Raw genomic sequence first — 23126 nt, forward strand, 5'->3', positions numbered from 1 at the left:
GATGGATTGCTGTTAAAAAAAAAAAAAAAAAAAAAAAAAAAAACATGAACGGATTTCTCCATCCATACAGTCAAGGTGGATAGGGGAATCCTACCCACTGGGACATTGTATTGTGACAGTCAGGACTCTCCACTGTCAGAATACACTGATCAGCAGCTGTGATAAAAAAAAATTCCCAACATTCCCGCTTGACAGAAGCCGATTGTTAGATTGGACTTCTATTGAGTGGAGTGGCCAAGCATGGATCGAAATTCGGCAGGTCCCTGTGGAACCAGATTTCTATCCATCTATGGCCAGCTAACAAAAGAAGTTCCCCTTTTGTAACATGTTACACCCATATTCAGGGTGTAACATGTTACTGTATCACCGACCCCCCTGATGTGACAGTGAGTGGGGGATCTTCTCCTCTCATCCGCTATCATAATTTAAAGATAAGGAATGTGAATGTGAAAACTACAAGTACGGACAGCCTTTGCGGTTGTTGGCTTGTATTCTCAATGAACTACCAGGGCACCGTTGAGAGCTCTAGGTAGTTCATTGAGTCTTATGAGGTATGAGCAGGCAGCCTACACAGAGTGTCTGCATAGCTCCTACAATCTGCTGATCGTGGGTGCAATGCTTTGCAGGCTTATAGTAAAAAAAAAAAAAAAAAAATACAAAATAAAATGCACATTTTTTTACCTGCAAAAAGATGTGCTTTTTTTATTTATTTTATTTTTTAACAATATAAGTTAAATAGAGTTGAAAAAATTAAGAATATAATATACCTAGAGAATTTAACAATCAGAGCAGATTATTTTACAACACCCCCTGCTGTGCAAGACAATATTAATTTTAATATAAAATGAATAATAATAGTAGCCTTAAAGAAACATAAACACTGTAAAACTTGTAGTGTTCCCTTACACTGGAGGTCAGTGGACAAGTGTCCACTTATATTGTGTGTCAGTGAAAAATGACATTTGTGGTTATTGGAGTTTATGAGATGAATCTACCGCTGCTCGAGGAACCCCTACCAACCTCTGAGGAATCCTAGTTGAAAAAGCCTGGTCTACAAAAATATAAATAACCTATAAAACGTTTGGATCAGAGGAACAGTCTCAAATTTACAGAAAAAAAAAATTAAACACTTAGAGCTACCCGATTCTAAAATGAATTTGTGCAACTTGCATTTACCACAGGAGTTAAAATTGAACACATTTTTCCAGTTTTGCTTAGATTGGAGAAGGGTTAAAATCCCTTTAGGATTTTATTCAGGGCACAGTCAGCTACAAAAGCCATAAAACCATTCCTCACGCTGGCAAAAACTAGGAAACAAAAAAAGTTTTGGCTGACTAAAAAAAGCTGCTGTGCAGCAATTAAAAGGTGTTGTAAAGTCAGAAGTTTTTTTTTTTTTTTTATCTTAATGCATTCTATGCATTAAAATAAAGGGGGGCTGTGTGCAGCAGCCCCCCTCAGCCCCCCAATACTTACTTGAGCCCCATCTCTATCCAGCGACGTCCACGAGTGAGTCGGCCATCCGGGACTCTCCCTTCTGATTGGCGCCACTGGCTCCCGCTGCGGTTAATCAAACTCAGTTAGCCAATCAGGAGGGGGTGTGGCTGAACTACAGCTTTGTGTCTTAATGGATAGACGGAGCTGCAGCTCGGCTTGGGTGCCCCCATAGCAAGCTGCTTGCTGTGGGGGCACTCGACAGGAGGGAGAAGCCAGGAGCACAGAAGAGAGACCTGAGAAGAGGAGGATCTGGGCTGCTCTGTGCAAAACCAACTGCACAGAGGAGGTAAGTATATGTTTGAATAGAAAAAAACATTAAAAAAATATAAAAAGAAGAGATTTTTACTATAAACGACTGAGTCAGTGTACATGAACACATAAAATAACAGAGGAGAGTTCAGGGGCTGCTGAAAAAAACACCTAACTGCTCCTAAACGTCCACTTAGCAGCTGCGAGTTACTACTGGAATACATTTTTATCAGGATATTCAAAGATTGGCCAAACACATTCAGCCTATTGAACTATGAAAGTTGACACTTTCATTCCCCATTGTGACTTTCCAGGGTCTTACTGAAGACAATACATGAACTTCACTTTTGGTTTAGCCTTTCAGGGCTTTTTTTGGAGTTATTTTGCCAAATTTCCTCCTTGGAGAATAAACAATTTAGAACAAGACTAAGTTTCAAAGGATCATAACCCATACAGACTACAACTATTCTTAGCTAGTTCCACACATAAAAAGGAACTTGTTTACATGGTATTTTGGGCTTTTAATCAGTAGACAAAAGGTCAAAACATCAAAAGAAAAAAAAAAAAAATGTGAAAAGCTTGTTACTTTTTGTTTTTTTGGCATTTCACTAAAAGAAAGGTTATTTATACTCTTCAGATGTATTTATTGGATAGCTGCTGAATCTATCATTTTGTCCTCTAATGCACTGAGGTCAGTAAAAAGACTATTAAGATGAATTCAGTGGAACACAATATATTGTAGTTATTTAGTATTACTTTCATACCTATGCATATGAACAGCTTAAAGTGGATGTAAAGGCTGAAGGTTTACCTTTATGCATGAAGATAAAAAACCTTCTGTGTGCTGCTCCCCCCCACAGCGCCCCCAATACTCACCTGAGCCCCTTCCCGATCCAGCAAAGTGTACAATGTGTACAGGAGCCTTGGCTGCCCCATCTCTCTTGGCTCATTGGCTGAAACACAGCAGCAGGATCTATTGGCTTCCACTTCCACAGCAAGTGAGCCAATGAGGAGAGAGTGGGGGTGGGGCTGAGCCACAGCTGTGTCTTATGGATGCAAAGAGAAGGGCTCGGGAGAAAACATGCACCAACGTCCTCATTGCAGGTGGCTTGCTATTGGGGGCACTAGTCAAGGGGGAGGAGCGCCAGCGCAAGACCTGGGAAGAAGAGGATCTGGGCTGCTCTGTGCAAAACCATTACACAGAGCAGAGAAGTATACCATGTTTGTTATTTTTTTATACCAAACCTTTAATATCACTTTAAAGCTGAACTTCAAGCAAACAACAATATACAGAGATGAATTAAAAATATAGGGCAAATTCTTTCCTCCCTATTAGGCCAAGCTCCCAGGAGCAGGGCCCTCCTAACCCTTTTGTATTGAATTGCATTGTTGCTGTACTGTCTCCCTTTATAATGTAAAGTACCGTTTCCCAACTTTTTTTCAGTCTAGGCAATCTTTAACCACTTCAGCCCCGGAAGGATTTGCCCCCTTCCTGACCAGGGCACTTATTGCGATTCGGCACTGCGCCGCTTTAACTGACAATTGCGCGGTCGTGCGACGTTGTACCCAAACAAAATTGACTTCTTTTTTTTCCACAAATAGAGCTTTCTTTTGGTGGTATTTGATCGCCTCTGCAGTTTTTATTTTTTGCGTTATAAAAAAAAAAAAAAAGGCGACAATTTTGAAAAAAAAACGCAATATGTTTTACTTTTTGCTATAGTAAATATCCCCCAAATATATATAAAAAAAACTTTTTTTTCCCTCAGTTTAGGTCAATATGTATTCTTCTACATGTTTTTGGTAAAAAAAAAAAAAAAAAAAATGCAAGCAGCGTATATTGATTGGTTTGCGCAAAATTTATAGCGTCTACAAAATAGGGGATAGTTTTATGGCATTTTTATTATTCATTTTTTTTATTATTAGTAATGGCGGTGATCTGCGATATTATGGGGGACACATCGGACACTTTTGACACTATTTTGGGACCATTGTCATTTATACAGCGATCAGTGCTATAAAAATGCACTGATTACTGTGTAAATGACACTGGCAGTGAAGGGGTTAACCACTAGGGGGCGATGAAGGGGTTAAGTGTGTCCTAGGGAGTGATTCTAACTGTGAGGAGGCTGGGCTTCAACACACATGACAGCAATCACCACTCCCAATGACAGGGAGCAGTGATCTCTGTCATGACACTAGGCAGAACGGGGAAATGCCTTGTTTACAAAGGCATCTCCCCATTCTACCACTCTGTGACACGATCGTGGGCACCCGGCGGACATAGAGTCTGCGGGACCCGAGGTCATGGAGAACGTGGCGGGTGTACACCCGCAGTGCCGCCTCTTAAAGGGGACGTAACTGTAAGCCCCTTTTACCCACCCGTACCATTCTGCTGACGTATATCGTCGTGCAGCGGTTGGGAAGCGGTTAAGCTAAACTAAATAGTTTTCCATATCGCAGCAGCAGGCACATCCAAAATTAGAGGTGATTTATGCTTACAAAGCAAATACACCTTTGCACACTAGTACTGACCAGTATTTCATTGTTTCTTATCTCCCTCCCTGAAGCCATCATTGATTGTTAGTATGCCAGTGGATGGGCCTCACAATGCCCAAGCTTGTTATGCTGCACAAAAAAAAAAAAAAAAAAACTGTGGCTTTGTTTAACAAAGAGGCAGGCTTGAGCCACCTACTGGCTTGTTGAGCAGTTTGCAGGCATTTAGCCAAGACACCTCTGAAGAAAACCAGAAGTTACCCTGGTTAAAAAAAGGCCTAGACCATTTTTTAAAGAGAAGTATGCCCAAAGCTTTTTTGGCTATACTTCTCGTGTGTCACAGGAGTACACTTACTTTTGTTCTCCTGTGACCCAGAATGAGCTGACAGCGAGCTATAGCTGTATTAGCTGACGTAGCAGAGCTGCTTACGACACTAGAAAGATTGACAATTTTCTCAAGGTCCACCCAGCTGTCTGATTGACAGCTGGCTCTCCCTCTCAGCACTCAGCTAAGACACGGAGTGAGCTGCACCCACCCCCCTTCCCTGCCTGGCACGTCAATGAGCTCTGCAGGAGCAGAGTGGAGAGCACTGACTGATAGTCACTGCTCTCTGTTCCAGCAGACCAAGAACTGAGCAATCAGCAGGTATGTGATTGCTTCATTCTCGGTCTTACAGCCAACATGGTAAAGCTGCAGCATCATACCAATGCTGCAGAATAGATGTAAGGATATATGTTTATTTTTTGCAAACCCCAAACTTCTCCTTTAATGTATTTAAACCAGAGACAGGCAGACAACTAGTATTTTCAGAAGGATGAGTTACATCTGTATTTCTCATAAGGTTTCATTTAATAGATTAGCAAGAACAAGCACCTTTGAAGTATGTCGACGTTGGTAACATACTGAACCATCTCTGCAGGATCACTTTTATATAGGAGGTGAGGAGAATCATCTTGAGCATAATAGGAATTCACAGGGCCATTCCTGAATCAAGATTGTGGAATCCTCTATTATGGCTGGCAGCTGCTGAAAGGTCTACTCCAGAACTGCCAGCCTGCTATATATTTATTTTAGAGATCTACATTTGATACTGTAGAAACATTGGCAGTGGCTTTAAAGCCAAAGTCAAACTGAACCTGTGCTTTGCACACGCAGACTAAAATAACAGGTTCTCTTTAATGTCAGCCTCCACAAGCATAAACATGTAACATGAAGGGGAACACGGTGGGTTTTATGCTACGCCATATTTGGAAATACCAGGTATTTCTTTCCTCGCAGTGGGCAAAATGAGTGGAAGGGGAGTAATAGAAGTGCTAATGTTGGAGCTGCCATTAACAACTGATAGTTTTGCCCTGTATTGGCAAAGCGTAGGATTGTCAACCTTTGCTAATTGTCTACAGATTTCAGGACCATAACGCTGTCATCTGATCTGCTAATGCCCACTCAATAGATCACGTTTCCCAATAAATTCCCACATCCCAAACAGTTAGAATTCCAAGCTATTTTTTGATATGGCATTTCCCACAATCCATTGCTCACGTGTTGACCTCTGAGCTACAACATAAGCTCACGCCACTTTTTTTTTAAAGCCTTGTTGCCAGGAGGCCCTATGTTTTAATACAGAGGAAGCAAAACCATTCTTAGTCCATACTAAAAATAGAAGCAAACTATATGAAGTATGTGTTCCTTTTTGATGAATGACCCATAAAAGAATAAACAGGCAGACAAACTTAGGACCATGTAAACATAAGTCTAAGGACATCAATAGAGAGCCGAGTGCATAGACCATAGGAGGACTGCTCAGCCATCACCTGGGATGAGGAGGAAATGATCTCTTGGAGGAAGGAAGGAACAACTCTGAGGTCATAACGTTGCCGGGCAATGTAAGTGAAGCCCAAGAGAGAGAGACAGAAGGATATGACAGTTAGAGAGATCGGGAAATTATTAGTTGACCTTTCGCAACCAGTATTACATGAGCATCATCATTCAGATATTGACAGGTTCATTCTATGTGTAATCAATTTATATTGCATATGAACAACAAAAACATATAAGCATGTAGAGAACAGAGAAAGCAATACATGTGTCTTGTGGACATCAGACATGGAGCAGTCACAGTCCTGTTGTGAATCTATAACTCTGTAATAGCAAGGCAATCCAGATTACTTTCAAACCATGACATTGTGTAGCTGTTTCTATTGTCTATATTTTGATTCAAACTGATGCCACGTATGCATCACCGTGCTCACTTGAAGCTCCAAAACACTCAAAATCAAAAATCCTATTGTTTTCAGTTGTACCTGTTCACACCCGAGTATAGTATTGCTTGTAGTTCGAAAAAGTACATGAGCTTTTTTTTGGGCTATAAGCTTCAACCATTTTGGCCCCAATAAACATCAAATGAGAACATGCAAAAAATGAACAAAGGTGCATGAAAATGAGCATATCACTAATTTTTTCTCCTAGTAACTAGCTTCCCATTGGCTAAAAATAATTCAAATAAGAAAAACTGAAGCAAAAAAACCCTGAGATTAAATGGTCAAAAACACCTGTAACAACAACTAAAGATGCTCAGCTTAAGTGTGAATGCAGCCAGACATTTAAAGGGAAGCTGCTAAGGGGAAAACAGGGGATGCAAAGAGAAAGCCTACCAGTCCACATACTAGTTTCCCAACAACTTTATTCATAGTGAAATTAAACAGCATCAATGTCACCACCTGAGGACTAGTATCTAGCCATTGTATCTAGAATGGCTACTTCCATATGGAGATTTTTCACATGGTATATTCCACTACAAAATTCTGTATGTACTTTTACAGAACCCAAATAATGTAACATGTTAAATAGTAATTAGGGCTCCGATGGATCCTAGCTTTTTTAAGCATGTTGGTGATAAGTGTGTAGTCCTGCTGGGCAGACTTTGAACCTACTTATTTACTATTGTTTTTGTAGCAGAAGAAAAAATAAATAAATCTGTAGCTCGGAGTTGAGTGCAAATGATAGGTACCTTCTCACGGTTCGAGGATAGGCCTTTTAGAAATGCCTCGTAAGAAAACCTTCAGATATTCTATCTGCCTACAAAAAAATATACAGAGACCCAGAGGTCACAGCAGAGGTCATCAGATGAGTTACTTTCCATTGAGTATGGTAATTGTCCTGACATCTTCATTAGAGGAACACTCAGGACCAATAGCCATGAAATTGGACAAATACCTGCAGCTGAAGATCTAGCATCACACTCACAGCTAAGGTTTCTGAGCCATTAAAAGGGCAAAATAAAAAGGCTTCCATGACCTTCTTACTCCATTAAGGATACGGTAATTTCCTGCAGATATTGCAGTTCATGAGAGCAGAATTCTAACATTATTATAACAAGGCTCAACACTTAAAGTTTAAAGAGGATCTTTACTGCATGCGCTAACCACAAACTTTAAACTTCTCCACAACGTTATGCCTAACCTGTCTGGTGTGTCCCTTGGCCTTCATGATGCTGTTTGTTCACTAAGGTTCTCTAACAAACCTCCGCGGGCTTCACAGAACAGCTGTATTTATACAAAGATTAAATTACACACAGGTGGACTCCATTTACAAATTAGGTGACTTCTGAAGGCAAATTTTTAATACCCAGGTCACGCATCCCAGAAGGCACAGGGTACTCTACACCAAATGAATTGCACCGTTGGCATGTCAATATATGTTTTCTTATGAACAACCTGGTTGTAGACGTAAAAAATAGGGGGGGGGGGGGGGGGCGGTTCCTCTCTAAATTTCTAAAGAAACCTTACTTTGTTCAACAACCCATTAAGCTTTAGGAGGTGAAAAGCAAAAACATACACACACACACACACACACACACACACTAAATATTTTGGGCTTGGAGAGCTAAGGGTGGAGAAACAAAAGTACACAGATCTTCTCAGGAAATGGCGCATCAGCACAAGTCTGATCACAGCCAGAAAACTGACCATGCTGTGAAGGATGTACCCTCATATCTAGTTTGAAATAGGAAAGTAGGGGGACTAGCAGGATCACCAGGGATTTCACACAAAAGAAGCAATACAAAGAGAAGAGGATACTTTTAACAAAAATACATGGTACCACAGATGCATATCAGGAATATGAGATGTTGGTATAACATTCTTTAAAAAGGGATTGTAAACCCTCGTGTTTTTTTCACCTTAATGCATCCTATGCATTAGGGGAAAAAACTTCTGACAGTGACTCGCCCCACAGCCCCCTGTTTTACTCACCTGAGCCTATTCGTTCCCCTCGGCGGAGATGCGCTATATCTCTTTGCCCGGGGTTCTTGGCTCTTGATTGGATAGATTGATAGCAGCACAGGCATTGGCTCCCGCTGCTGTCAATCAAATCCAATGACACGGGCGCCGGGGCTGAGTCCGGCATTCTGTGTCTATGCACGCAAATGCTGGACTCGGAGCACGCCCGCAAGGTAACCTCTAGGGAGAGCGCTTCTCCTAGGGGGTTTACCGATGCAGGGAGGAGCCGCGAGCGCCGCCGGGGACCCCATAAGATGAGGTTCGGGGGCCACACTGTGCAAAACGAACTGCACAGTGGAGGCAAGTATGATAGGTTTGTTATTTAAAAAAACAAAAACAAGGGTTTACAACCCCTTTAAGCTTGACATCTACCTGATTTTTGCAAGGGCACAGATATAACAACAGGTGAAAATGACCATGTATTCTAAAAGAAAGATATGTTCCAACAGTTGTTTAATCCACATTTGTACTTACACATACTTCTTTACTATATATACACAGACACTCATAATTCTGTGGCTGCATGCACTTATGGATCTTTATATAGGAACTTCACAAATCATATTAATTACAGTAAAACAGCTGCCCTTCAAGTAGAGAGGCACAGCTATTTAAAGCAAAATGTCAATGCAAACCCCCCCCCCCCCAAAAAAAAAAAAAACATGGTTTTATTTGTTGCTGCACATTGCACATTTTTACCCCTTTAAACAGGCTGCAAACACTAAAAAACAACTTTTAATGTGCCAGACATATAGTGTGCTCCTACCTTCCTCTTGGACATGACTACACAGTATATTTTTTGCTCTGACTTCCAAAGCACATGGGGTCAATCCTGCTTACTTAAAGGCCAAGTTCACCTTTTTCTAAATTCCAACTCCCCTACCAATATAGCATTCATGTACTTTTTTTGCAAAAATATCAAAGCTCTCCATAAAATCTACAGACACATACCTTACTGTCCTACATCCATGATTCTAAACGTATCTATTGCTTCTGTCTTATGTCCACTCCCTCCTATGTACTTGTGTAAAGCTGGCCATACACTATGCAATCTGATTGTTTATTTAGTGAGAAGGGTGATCACTGATTGATTGCTTTTAATTTAAACATGCAGCTGGGAGTGGGAGGGTGGATGATGCAGGGTGTGTGCTAATGAGATCAGCTGGTAAACTCCTTCCTGTGACATGACCTACAGTCTGTAAGGATGCAAGACAGAAGCAATAGATACGTTTGGAATCATGGATGGAGGACAGTGTCAGTAGATTTTATGGAAAGCTATGATATTTTAGCAAAAAAAGTACATGAATGCTATAATTGGTACATAGGGGAGCTGGAATTTAGAAAAAAAAAAAGGAAGGTGAACTTAGCCTTTATTTCTGATGGTATGCTTTCAAATGGTATATTTAGAAAGACCAGAAGAAGTAAAAAAAAGTTCATGGTCAAGGTTTACATACACTTTAAAGGACCATCGATACTAGAATAACTACGCTATGATTAAAATTGAACAAATGCAGCGCTATGTGATATATCACTCACTCAGGTGAAAATTATATATATATATATATATATATATATTATAATATATTATATACACACACAATATTTTCACCTGAGTGAGTGATATATCACATAGCGCTGCATTTGTTTATTTTTAATATTTTACACACAGATTATGGGAGTGTGAACATGCTTAGTGGCTGTGGATCGATTCTCTTACATTTAAAACATTCTTCGGACACTCTTCATCGGTAGCTCGCAATGATTGATGCGGTTTTACCAGCCTGAAAAGCATGAATGGACTTCACACAGCAAAAATAGTTTGAAAAAGGAAAAATTATTTTTTTGCCCAAAAGTAATTAGATTGTTCTTCTCTGTAACCAACTGTACTAGAAAAACTGCACCTGGGAGGTTTTGATGGCTGTCACAGGCAACATGAGTATTTTTATATATATGCAAACCTGTAGGCCACCCCTATGAGAGGGTCTTGAATAAGAACTCTTTCTGGTTCCTAATTTTAACCGACAGTTGGTATATGATGGCTGAATAACAGAATGGGGGGGAATTTCTAAAGGGTGGTGTAGACACGCCGATTCATGTAGCTGTCAGAAAACAGGTATGTGAATCTAACAGCGCTGGAAGTTTTGTTAGGGGTGGGCACGGCCTGATGGTGAACACAGAGATTAGCTCCCCATAATTTCTCTAAATAACACCCGGATTTTTTGAAAGATGTCAGTGGTAAAGAACAGACTACCTGGAGTGTCAGCCTTGAAAAGGAATATAAATACACATACCCCACCACTGGTCATCATGGTAAGGCAGTGCGATAACCCTATTGTACTATGTGCAGTAAACACAACAATGGGACCTTTGTGAGAAATTTTCTGTGTGGTCTCATTGAGGGACCAAATGACACGAGATACCTCTAGGAAATATCTTGTTACCCATTTATGACAATGCAGGCAAGAGCATCTCTGTAATCATATCATTTTTCACAAGGCTAATACAACCTGAAATAGCCAATATTTAGTTTCCTAAAGTAAAGTTAAAGCGGTATTAAATACAAAAGCAAACATTTATTATATTCCAGCTTACCATTTCTTAGATGTGATGGCTGCATTCATTTTCATTTTTAGGCTTTCTTCTGCGGTATTATTTTTATCTGTTGATCCTGCCAGTAAATCTGTTATTTTTCAAAAGCACAAGCTCTCCAGCAGAATGTATCAGTTACAGATGTAGTACCCTCTAGTGTGCTACTAGCTTAGTGCAGGCAAATTTAAGATATGACTCATGTTTAGTTTGTGAGTCAGAAATTGGGTCAGAGTTACTGCTGGTTGGGCTGGATGGCTCTACAGGAGGCAGGTCTCCTGTACCTTCCCTGGATCTGGAAGTTTGGAGACATTTCTAGAATTTAGTGGGCGGAGGCCAGATCTGCATACTTGAGGAAACCTTGCCAATCCCCAGGCAGAGTGTCCTGGCAGGGTGGTTGAGTCAGCCCTTAAATATGGGAGAACCATGCTAGCAAGAGAGTTGGGTGGGAGATGGAGTGCTGAGGTGTTTGTCGGTGGTCTCAGAGGGATGCCTGGGTCTGGGTGGGTGGATTCTGCCTCCAGGCTGGGCTCAGGCTGGCTTGGGAAGGTCCTGACAGCATTACGGTGTGGAAAGGAATCTTGCCTAAGGAGCAGCAGGGAGCAAAGAGGACAGAGTGAGTACATCAGCACACCCAGGGATTCACAAGGAGAGAGACTGCCACGTTAACCCTTCCTATCTCTTGCCCTGGGAGATCTTTGGAGCAGCTGGGTGGGCTAGTGAACAAGCAGCCTGGTGAGCTGGTCGTTCCTGCAGGAGGTAGAGCTGGGAGTAGTTTCTATGGAGGAGTTGGAGATACTCCTGAATGCAGCTTAAAACACATTTTGCTATTTTCTAAAAAGGGACAGAGTTCTTAGTCCTCAAGGGGCTTTTGATCACCAAAAACTGTCCAGGAAGGAGGATAGTTCAGTATCTTGTACAAAAGGAAAGAAGTTGTCCCAGTTTATGGTTTCAGTCAAGCTGGGCATCCCATAAACACTATTCCCCATCCAAGTTATCACCCCTAAAAAAAAACAACAAAACCAAGTTCATAGACTGTTTCTTGTATGGATGGAAGTGAGAAATGCCGATTGCCTAGCTGTGCAGGAGTAGGGGAACCGATTACGAGCAGCCCCTGCGGGAGTAGCACTACACAGAGATGAGACTAACCATTTAACACTAGCAGGGGTGCTGAAAATGATCAGCTTTTATTCATGTAAATCCCTTACACCAAAAGGGAAAAAAATGGTTTGCTGTAACTGCTTATAAAGTATTAGCTGCAATTTGGCTTCAATTTGTTAAGTGTATTTATTATATAGTGTATGTACTATTTTTTTGAGTGCAAGTAATGTTAGTACCAGAGTTTGACTTTCTATCAGCCTCTTGCAGTTTCCTCTATAGTGTGTAAAGCAGAGTTCAGACAGGGGGGTGGAGGAGCAGCACAAAAAAACTAATTATGTGGGATGCAGTGTAAGGAGCATGTTAAAGAGGAAGTAAACCCTGATGGGTTTTACTTCCTCTTTATTTCCCTGCAAAGGTAAAGCATAATGGGCTACGATGCATCGCATCGTAGCCCATTATGTGTCACTTACCTGACACCGAAGCCTGCAAAGTCTCCATTGTCCCCACTAGCAGGGAGTGTCCATCTTCGCCCCTCTTCCTTTCCGGAGCCGTGAACTCCGGCTCTGCGACTGGCCAGAGCCGCATGACGTCACTCCCGCGCATGCGCAGGGAGCCGCCAGTCACGGCATGACGGCCCTTTCTAAAGGGTGCATGCGCCGTAGTCATCGGCACTCGTCTTTTTAGTAAATATCTCCTAAACCGTGGAGGTTTAGGAGATATTTCAAGCACCTATAGGTAAGCCTTAATATAGGCTTACCTGTAGGTAAAAGTGGTTGTACAGAGTTTACAACCACTTTAAGGACTCATGCACGCTGGTTTATTGTAAACCCAGTTTCTTCTGACAGGAGAAAATCAGCATTAAAAACTCACCTAAGTTGCCAGCTTAAAAGCATTGGTGTTTGGGTGATAATTTAGGTTAATGGCGAGAATTTTTAATTTGTTCTGGCTATTAAAATAATAAAGGCCTAGCCTAGTGCTTGGCAGCAGCAAACATTTTTTTCTGCCACAACTCTGCTGCTCTTGGGCCCACTGGCAGTGGGCTTTTTTTTCCCTGCCTCTAAATGCTGCTAAAATCCTATGTATGGACACATAGGCTAACAGGCAGAAGAATTTAGAGGCACAAAAAAAAAAAAAAAAAACACACCAGACTCACCTGCAAAAATGCCCAGTGTACACAAGGCTTAGTAGAAGGTAGAGTAAAAGAGATGAGCTCATTAGCATGCCGCTTCTCCTTTTCACTCTCTATTTCCTGGATGGGCAGGGGTCCTTTAAAGCGTAATTCCACTTTTGCTGAGAAAAAAACATTCCCCCCTGGGTGATCTATGTACATTGCAAGGCTTATAACAAACAACCTTTGTTGCAGATTCCTACCTTTTGTTATTCTGAAGAAATCCCTGTATGTTCATTTGTGCCTCTGTGGGTCTAATGGGAGTGGTTTCATAATTATCTATCAGCTGTGCAGCTGCAGAGCACTAATGAGGAAAGCTGCTGGGCCTGCATCCCTTTAGACGTCTTCCTATTGGAAATATCTCACCAAAAATGACATTTTTGTTGCAGGTGAGCCTGAAATCTGACTTGTATCTAGTGTAGACTTCTGTGAAAATTGGTGAGCCAATCACACAAGCAGGAAATTTATGTTTCTAGGGGTGGTCAGTACACACTCTGTGTACAGAACAACTCCAGGTAGCCATATTGCACTGCATTTACAGAAAATTACAGCGGCTGCAGATGGAAAAGGAAAGGTAATTTTTAATAACATTCAATTACAATATGACTTGTGTCGCAATTGTATGCGCTAATTTATTTTTTCTTTATTTGCCATTTTTTTTCCCCACAAAAGTGGAGTTACCCTTTAAGTGAAACTACAAAGAAAGATCAGGTCTCCCCCCTCTCCTACCTAAACAGGGTTGTGCTGTGTGGCAAAGCAATGTAAATTTCACAGTTTGATCGACAGAAATGCAAAGTGGTGTTCAACGGTGTGGAAATTGGGAAAGGTACTTAATTTCTTCTTTGCAGGAACATCTGTTTTTAAGATTTGAATTTGTGCGACAGTGTAACTTTAAGCCTTTACAGTAAAACAAGAGATTAACATTTAGCAATAAATCTAGAAAATCTAACATGTAAGCATACCTAATATCAGACCTGTCTTCATTATAGCTTTAAATCCAAATATGTTTAAATAGACTAAAATACGCATCCTGGAGACAGAATGTTTAAATGCTTGCCAAATTAACTTAAAGTATTTACATTAAAATAACACTTATTTCACTGCCTTACATTCAAATATACTAAAAGGGCCAAGTGACGATTAGCCAATCTGCACTAAAATTCCCCTTTGCAGCAGATATCAAATGGCCAAATGCCTGGTCATCTAGTCATGTGACTGGTCACATAACCAGATGCCCAGGCATTTGGCCATGTGATATCTGCTGCAAAGGGGAATTTTAGTGCAGATTGGCTAATCGTCACTTGTCCCTTTTAGTATATTTGAATGTAAGGCAGTGAAATAAGTGTTATTTTAATTTAAATACTTTAAGTTAATTTGGCAAGCATTTAAACAAACATTCTGTAAACATCTACAAAATCTATCCCAATAGTCCACTAGAGCGTGTAAATGCTTATTAAAGCTACAACCGTACTACTATGTGCTGTATATTCAGTACTCCCCTATGTGTGATGAATAGCTTCAACAAATCTGACCCAATCTTATTAAACATTCTGTACAAATTATCAACCTCCGTCACATCCATCCACTCACACATACATCCCCAGCTCTGCACAATGCAAACATTAGCCCTCCCTCATCACATCAGTCCTCACATCACCCTCCCTCCTGTTGAAGGAACCGCCATCTTCCCCTATGGTACACTACACGGAAGACTGCACATATATCACCCGTTAACAAAGTTAACTGCAGCCTCTGTGATCAGTCAGTATTCTCAACTTGAAGTCTTAAAATATATATATTATGTAATTTATTTAATAGCAGCAATGAACTACTCAAAATTGCAGTAATTGTCTTGTGATACAGTCGAATAACAAAGGTGTACTTGTTCAATGTTCACTGTTGTGACATGTCATTGTTAGTGCACTGAAAGGAGCTTATTGACAGAGCAGTCCAGGCACGTATAATACTTTGTAAATCACTGAATAAACCAAGGGCCATCCCTGTACGAATGATGTAACGGGAATGGAACAGGGAATGAACTAGTGTTCAGGTTTTGGCTCCTTTTATACAATGCCTCCAGTATAGGGCACAAGCTGGCAGCTACGTATCCACCAAAACGCTGAACATCTACCCACAGACTGGCCACAGAGCACCTGGGGGAGAGCTGAAGGCCAATAAATGTGCCATTGTAGATTCAGACTGGGGAGCGCTTGCACGATGAACAAAAATGCTTGCAACTCCACGGACGAAAGTATAGCACTTCATTCATACAACACTGAGGTGCCTGTGTTTTCGAAAAAGCTGATCTTACTCTTGACAGTATAAAAAAAAAAAAAAAAAAAAAAAAAAAAAAAAAAAAAAAAAAAAAAAAAAAAAAAAAAAAGGTACAGATCTACTTGTCACATTACCAATGTCTCAGATATAAAACGTGGAGCCCAACTCCAAACTAAACTTATCTTTTTGCTTGAGAGTTATGAACTCTAGTTTTTTTCTGCTGTTTGTTCTGTCCCTGTTCCGGTGCCAGCACATGAACCACACAGGAAGAGAGCTAAATTAACTCAGATAGGGACATGGGCAGCAGCAAAAAGCTTAGAACCTTTTTTGGGCCCATTCAGATTTGTGCCTTGAGGTACCATACAGTAAAACGCTCACATTAGCACAACAGAAGGAAACACAATTTGTCCAGTGCACTGCAGTGCCATTCATTCTGAATGACACCCAATGTCCTGTGCAGTAGAGGACAAAGCACCACAATAAGGAATTCATCATCATAATGAACAAGTTACCTCGGGGGCTTTCCTCCCATGAGGCAAGTTGAACTGGCTGCCTCAGGCAGCATTCATGGGGGGGGGGGGGCACCGAGGCCAAGTGGCAGCTACCCCTTATGGCAACGCTTATTACCACACCACAGAGTTTCACATAAGTGTGAATCCAGTCCTAAAGCCAAATTCCAGATATGCTCTTGGGCCAACGTAAGTATGCATATCTCATACTACAGGGCCACTGGGGAAGCTGACCAGTAAAGGTGGAGAGGAAGGGCAGTGATGTCACATATTCTGGTTAGTGACCTGGAATATTGTGGCCATCACTGTAGTAGTGATCATCAGCTTCTACAGTCCCCCCAGGTTCAAGATATGCATACTTACAGTGCCTTGAAAAAGTATTCGTACCCCTTGAAATTTTACACATTTTACTAACAAAAACTTAAATGTATTTTATTCGTTTTTCATTTCATAGACCAACACAAAGTGGCACATAATTGTGAAGTAGAAGGAAAATGATCAATGGTTTTCATTTTTTTACAAATAAAATGTGTGAAAAGTGTGGCGTGCATTTGTATTCTGCCACCTTTACCCCTAGTTTACCCTTTTATCTCAGTATAAATACAGCTCTTCTGTGAAGCCCTCAGAGGTTTGTTAGAGAACCTTAGTGAACAAACAGCACCACGAAGGCCAAGGAACACACCAGACAGGATAGGGATAAAGTTATGGAGAAGTTTAAAGAAGGGTTAGGTTAGAAAAAATATCCCAAGCTTTGAACATCTCACGAAGCACTGTTCAATCCATCATCTGGAAATGGAAAGGAGTATGGCACAACTGCAAACCTACCAAGACATGGCTGTCCACCTAAACTGACAGGCTGGTCAAGGAGAGCATTAATCAGAGAAGCAGCCAAGAGGCCCATGGTAACTAGGGAGGAGCTGCAGAGATCCTCAGCTCAGGTGGGAGAATTTGTCCACAGGACCACTATTAGTCGTGCACTTCACAAATCTAGCCTTTATGGAAGTGGCAAGAAGAAAGCCATTGTTGAAAGAAAGCCATAAGAAGTCCGGTTTGTAGTGTGCGAGAAGCCATGAGGGGGACATAGAAAACATATGGAAGAAGGTGCTCTGGTCAGATGAGACCAAAATGTAACTTTTTGGCCTAAAAGCAAAATGCTATGTGTGGTGGAAAACTAACACTGCACATCACCCTGAACACACCGTCCCCATTGTGAAACATGGTGGTGGCAGCATCATGTTGTGAGGATGCTTTTCTTCAGCAAGAACAGGGAAGCTGGTCAGAGTTGATGGGAAGAAGGATGGAGCCAAATACAGGGCAATCTTAGAAGAAAAGACTTGGGACTGGGGCGGAGGTTCACCTTTCAGCAGGACAACAACCCTAAACATACAACCAGAGCTACAAGGGAATGGCTTAGATCAAAGCATATTCATGTGTTAGACTGGCCCAGTCAAAGTCCAGACCTAAATCCAATTGAGAATCTGTGGCAAGACTCGAAAATTGCTGTTCACAGACGCTCTCTATCCAATCTGACAGAGCTTGAACTATTTTGCAAAGAAGAATGAGCAAAAATGTCACTCTACTATTATTATTATACAGGATTTATATAGCGCCAACAGTTTGCGCAGCGCTTGATGTGCAAAGCTGATAGAGACATCCCCAAAAAAACTTGCACCTGTAATTGCAGCGAAAGGGGGTTCTACAAAGTATTGACTCGGGGGGGCTGAATACAAACACATGCCACACTTTGCACATACTTATTTGTAAAAAAATTTGAAAACCATTTATCATTTTCCTTTCACTTCACAATTATGTGCTACTTTGTGTTGGTCTTTCACATAAAATACATTTAAGTTTTTGGTTCTAACATGACAAAACGTGGAAAATTTCAAGGGGTATGAATACTTTTTGGAGGCACTGTACATTGGTCCAAGCTGGAACAATGTAAGTATGCAGTAAAGATAGACAAAAGAGACCTTGGGATTGTACGGGTGAGGGGAGAGTAGGAGTAAATAGCTAAAAATTGGGGGAAGAGGGGTTTTTTTTGAGGGATAATATGGTTGGTATAACAAGTACCCAAGAGTAATAAAAAATATATACTTTATTAGAAATATACAAAGAAATATTTAAAACAGTAAACAGTTCATATAAAATACCTAGACCATATACATGAGTGTTCTAATTGAGAAAAACATGCATATACGTGGTACTTGGGAACCCAACATGTTTCGGATAAAAAATGCAATTCCTTCTTCAGGGGTTTCCTGTAAGGATTATTGTATGATCTGGGGGGGGGTACATAGGTAGAATATACCAATCATTAGTACATGTATACAATGGATATACATTATAAGCATAAATGGTAGATAATAGGAGCTTATAAGGGCAAACAATAATGATAAGAAAAAATAATGATAAGAACTTGGGAAAACGAGAAATATATGTATATAACATAAGGAAGAGAAAGGACTTACTCGTTCACAGAATTATGTGCATATCCCAGGCCGGACTGTATATAGTGAAAGCCAAGGGTCAAGGATTGGATGGAATTTCTGTAGTAATATAACTGGGGGATCTTAGAGCCCCACGGATGAGTCAAACACGAGAAGTCACCAGCGTCCACAAGGAACAGCAAGAGAAGGAAGAGGGGAATGTACAGCCCTAAATATAAATATAATAGATATAAGTATCAAAAAGTAAATTGATGGACAGAGTACATCAACACATAAAATGGCCAATGTGCAATGAGTATACATGCGTCTATGAGGGTATAAACGTCTACCTAGGACCTCCTATGATGCTAGAATTCAATCGTGGAGATGTAATATAACTATACAGATATGTACAATGGTATAGCAAGGGAGGTATAGGGAGGTAACAGTGAGCTAACCTGTATGGGGTTCGCTCTATGATATGCCCAAACCATTTAAACAAGTTTGTTTGCAGAGTGGATCAGTGGCTTTCACCCCAGTATATATATATATATATATCTCTCTATTAGCATGGCAGATATTAAGGGTGTCAATATTGCCTGAAAAAATTGCCTGAAAAAGTTTGCCATAATAATGTGGTAAAATTTAGTACTTACTTAAAATTATCAGACTGTCAGAAAGGACATCAACCTCCTCCTAGACGTGCAGTCTAGGTGTGCAGCACAGAAGCGTGTCTGCACCTGGAGGTTTAAAAGACAGCTGAGTAGGGAAAACCCCGCCTATGCTGGGCGGGGAATGTGTATTGCTGGTATGTTGTATAGTGCACTGGGGGGCGGACACAGTTTGGCATCATCAGCTACCTCAGCTGAACAGTGTCAGCGGAGGGGATGACGATACAGTGGGGGGTGGACGAGATTCGGCATCACTAACCCCTCAGCTGATCAGTGTCAGCAGAGGAGGTGATGTGCGCCGAAGGCTGTTCCCTCAGCACAGCGGCGTCCACAGCCAATGCGTCATAGGACGCGATGACATCAGACGTCACGGCGCCGCCGACACGGGAGAAGAGGGCTCAGTAAAGGCCGGTCCAAAGAGCAGCCGTATCGCGCATGCGCGAACGGCGGATCGGATGGATCGCCAAGAGCCCTATGTAAGGCCCCACTATCCGAAGATGTGGGGCCTACCCGTGCCGGGGGACATGGTGCCAGTGAAAAACATGAATGGACTCACCCTGGGGCAATCGATCCTGAGTAGAGCAACATATCACAGTAGAATGATTGAGCATATATCTAGGCAAACCCTGCACACCTAGACTGCACGTCTAGGAGGAGGTTGATGTCCTTTCTGACAGTCTGATAATTTTAAGTACTAGATTTTACCACATTAATATGGCAAACTTTTTCAGGCAATTTTTTCAGGCAATATTGACACCCTTAATATCTGCCATGCTAATAGAGAGATATATATATATACATACTGGGGTGAAAGCCACTGATCCACTCTGCAAACACACTTGTTTAAATGGTTTGGGCATATCATAGAGCGAACCCCATACAGGTTAGCTCACTGTTACCTCCCTATACCTCCCTTTCTATACCATTGTACATATCTGTATAGTTATATTACATCTCCACAATTGAATTCTAGCATCATAGGAGGGCCTAGGTAGACGTTTTAGACACATGTAGAAGCATGTATACTCATTGCACATTGGCCATTTTATGTGTTGATGTACTCTGTCCAGCAATTTACTTTTTGATACTTATATCATATTATATTTATATTTAGGGCTGTACATTCCCCTCTTCCTTCTCTTGCTGTTCCTTGTGGACGCTGGTGACTTCTCATGTTTGACTCATCTGTGGGGCTCTAAGATCCCCCAGTTATATTACTACAGAAATTCCATCCAATCCCTGACCCTTGGCTTTCACTATATAAGCCTATATGTGGCTGTATATATTTAAACATGATGCGCAACTGAGGCTGTGGTGACTAGGATTTGGAGCATCATCTGTTAAGCTATTAAGCTACAGTCCGGCCTGGGATATGCACATAATTCTGTGAACGAGTAAGTCCTTTCTCTTCTTTATGTTATATACATATATTTCTCGTTTTCCCAAGTTCTTATCATTATTTTTTCTTATCATTATTGTTTGCCCTTATAAGCTCCTATTATCTACCATTTATGCTTATAATGTATATCCATTGTATATATGTACTAATGATTGGTATATTCTACCTATGTACCCCCCCAGATCATACAATAATCCTTACAGGAAACCCCTGAAGAAGGAATTGCATTTTTTATCTGAAACATGTTGGGTTCCCAAGTACCACGTATATGCATGTTTTTCTCAATTAGAACACTCATGTATATGGTCTAGGTATTTTGTATGAACTGTTTACTGTTTTAAATATTTCTTTGTATATTTCTAATAAAGTATATATTTTTTATTACTCTTGGGTACTTGTTATACCAACCATATTATCCCTCAAAAAAAAAAAAAAAACCCTCTTCCCCCTATTTTTAGCTATTTACTCCTACTCTCCCCTCACCCGTACAATCCCAAGGTCTCTTTTGTCTATCTTTCCAAATATATGGTCGGGATGTGGTGAAGGGGGTATTTACTTACCTGTATACCTTACATTTGGCAGCGCATCATTTTTATAAATTAAACTTAAGTATGCAGTAAAGATCATAACTGGAGTTCAGCTTTAGGCTATTTTCACACTGAGAAGCTTTACAGGTGCTATAACACTAAAAATATCGCCTGCAAAGTGCCTTGAAAGAGCCTCTCATCTCACTCCAATGTGAAAGCCCGAGTGCTTTCACACTGGAGCGGTGCGTTGGCAGGACAGTAAAAGAAGTCCTGCAAGCTGCATCTTTGCAGCACTGTAGGAGTGGTGCATACACCGATCCTAAAGCGCCCCTGCCCATTGAGATCAATGGGCAGCGCCGCCGAACCGCCGGCAAAGCGCCGCTGCAGTGGCACTTTGTGGGCGGTTTCAACCCTTTTTCGGCCGCTAGCGGGGGTTTAAAGCGTCCCGCTAGCGGCCAAAAACAACGGTAAAGCGCTGCTAAAAATAACACCCCCAACGCCCCAGTGTGAAAGTAGCCTAGAAGGTTTTTAGTGCCATCTGTGCTTTTTTATTGGCCTGGTGGGCGTATACACAGTGGTAAATGACAGCTCACTCAATTTCTCCTCCTCCATGCCCACTAACTAGCTAAACACAATGGGGGCGAGATATTACATGTAGATTGATAAAGGCTTCACCTCCCTCTTATTCTAAGAGATAGGCTAGAGGGGCATGACACAGCCTGTGACTCGCAGAAATCCGCCCACACCACGTTAATTGCCAAAAAATAATAAAGATTTGAAATATATATTTGTATGACTATTTAAAACAGTTTATTAAGCTTATTTATTTGTACTCTGTATCCCAAAGGCTGCTTTTTTTAACATGTGACCAGCAGCAGGGGAGTAGAAGCTCCTCCTGCTTATATTTCCCTGCAGACAGGCTGGGAAAGATCTGGGTCATGTGACGGCTGTATATCGATTAGGAAAAAGGTACTTAGATGTTTTTTTTCAAATGACAGTGCCATCATCCACATACAGGAATAGAAGGGACAATATAAATTAAAACAGTGTGTGTGTTTAGTATCACTTTAAGTAAATTATTGAAAGAAATATTTTACAGGACACGCCAATAATAAAACTTATTTTGACCCAAAAAAAAAAAAAAAACACAACATTTTGGGAAAAAAAAATTTCATCTACTATAAGCGGAGGTTAATTTATTTTGACAGAAGCTACATTTTTTCATTCTATCAAACTAGCACTTTGATGGTGCATCTAAACCACAAAAGGATATTATATTGCTTAATAAGAGTGCATAATGTGCAGAAAATAAGTGCATGAGACTCACTGACTTGTAACGGTTATGCTGCCACAAATCACAGTAGACTTTTCCTTTGATCAGTGGAATGAATTTATTTGTGCAAGAACTCCACGGATTTGATTTTACTTAGCTATGCACTTTTGTTAGTTATTAACATTGCACAATACTGATAAGAAATGCTGATAAGTCACTTGAAATATTTGATATTTCATTCTTACTCCCCCGCCACCCAGCTCTAGGTATATTGTTGTAAGGTCTGAAAACCCCCCACCCATTGTAGCTGCTGTTCCTGTGGTCAGAGGCAGCCCTTCCCTTCCCCTTATGGGGGGGGATAGATCAGGTGCAGCTCCAAGGTCAGAGATTTCAGTTCAGAAGTTTCCTGTGAGAGCTGCATCCTGTGCCGGAGCCAGGTCTTACTGGAGAAGGAGGGGGGAGCTGGGAGAGACACAGCCGGAAAACAAGGAAATGCTCCTATCCTGTAGAATCAGAAAGCAGGGTGGAGGTGGAGGTGCTAAGGGTGGGAATATCCCAGCTTTCTGTATGCTTCATGAATTGTATTTGAACTGAGCACAGTAGGGGGGATACTGCTAGCTGCGTTACCCTATCCACCCTGTTACCTTAGGCAGGTCATATGCTATGTCTACAAGT

The 23126-nt window shown here is 41.1% G+C and overlaps 1 protein-coding gene across 3 annotated transcripts in view; it reads right to left on the reverse strand.

Annotated features, from left to right (window-relative positions):
- The window catches only part of AFAP1L1 (actin filament associated protein 1 like 1), a 136583-nt gene that overhangs the window by 93765 nt on the left and 19692 nt on the right, over positions 1-23126 (reverse strand). Inside the window, exon 1 of one of the 3 annotated variants that reach the window (XM_073620582.1) lies at positions 18624-18642. The exons of the other annotated variants lie outside the window; for them this stretch is intronic. The gene's annotated coding sequence lies outside the window, so the exon portion shown is untranslated. Of the gene's footprint in view, positions 1-18623; positions 18643-23126 lie in introns of those variants that run through there. 3 annotated transcript variants of the gene reach the window in all.

This window comes from Aquarana catesbeiana, linkage group LG03 (genome assembly GCF_042186555.1).
Source record: "Aquarana catesbeiana isolate 2022-GZ linkage group LG03, ASM4218655v1, whole genome shotgun sequence".
Lineage (NCBI taxonomy): Eukaryota > Metazoa > Chordata > Amphibia > Anura > Ranidae > Aquarana > Aquarana catesbeiana.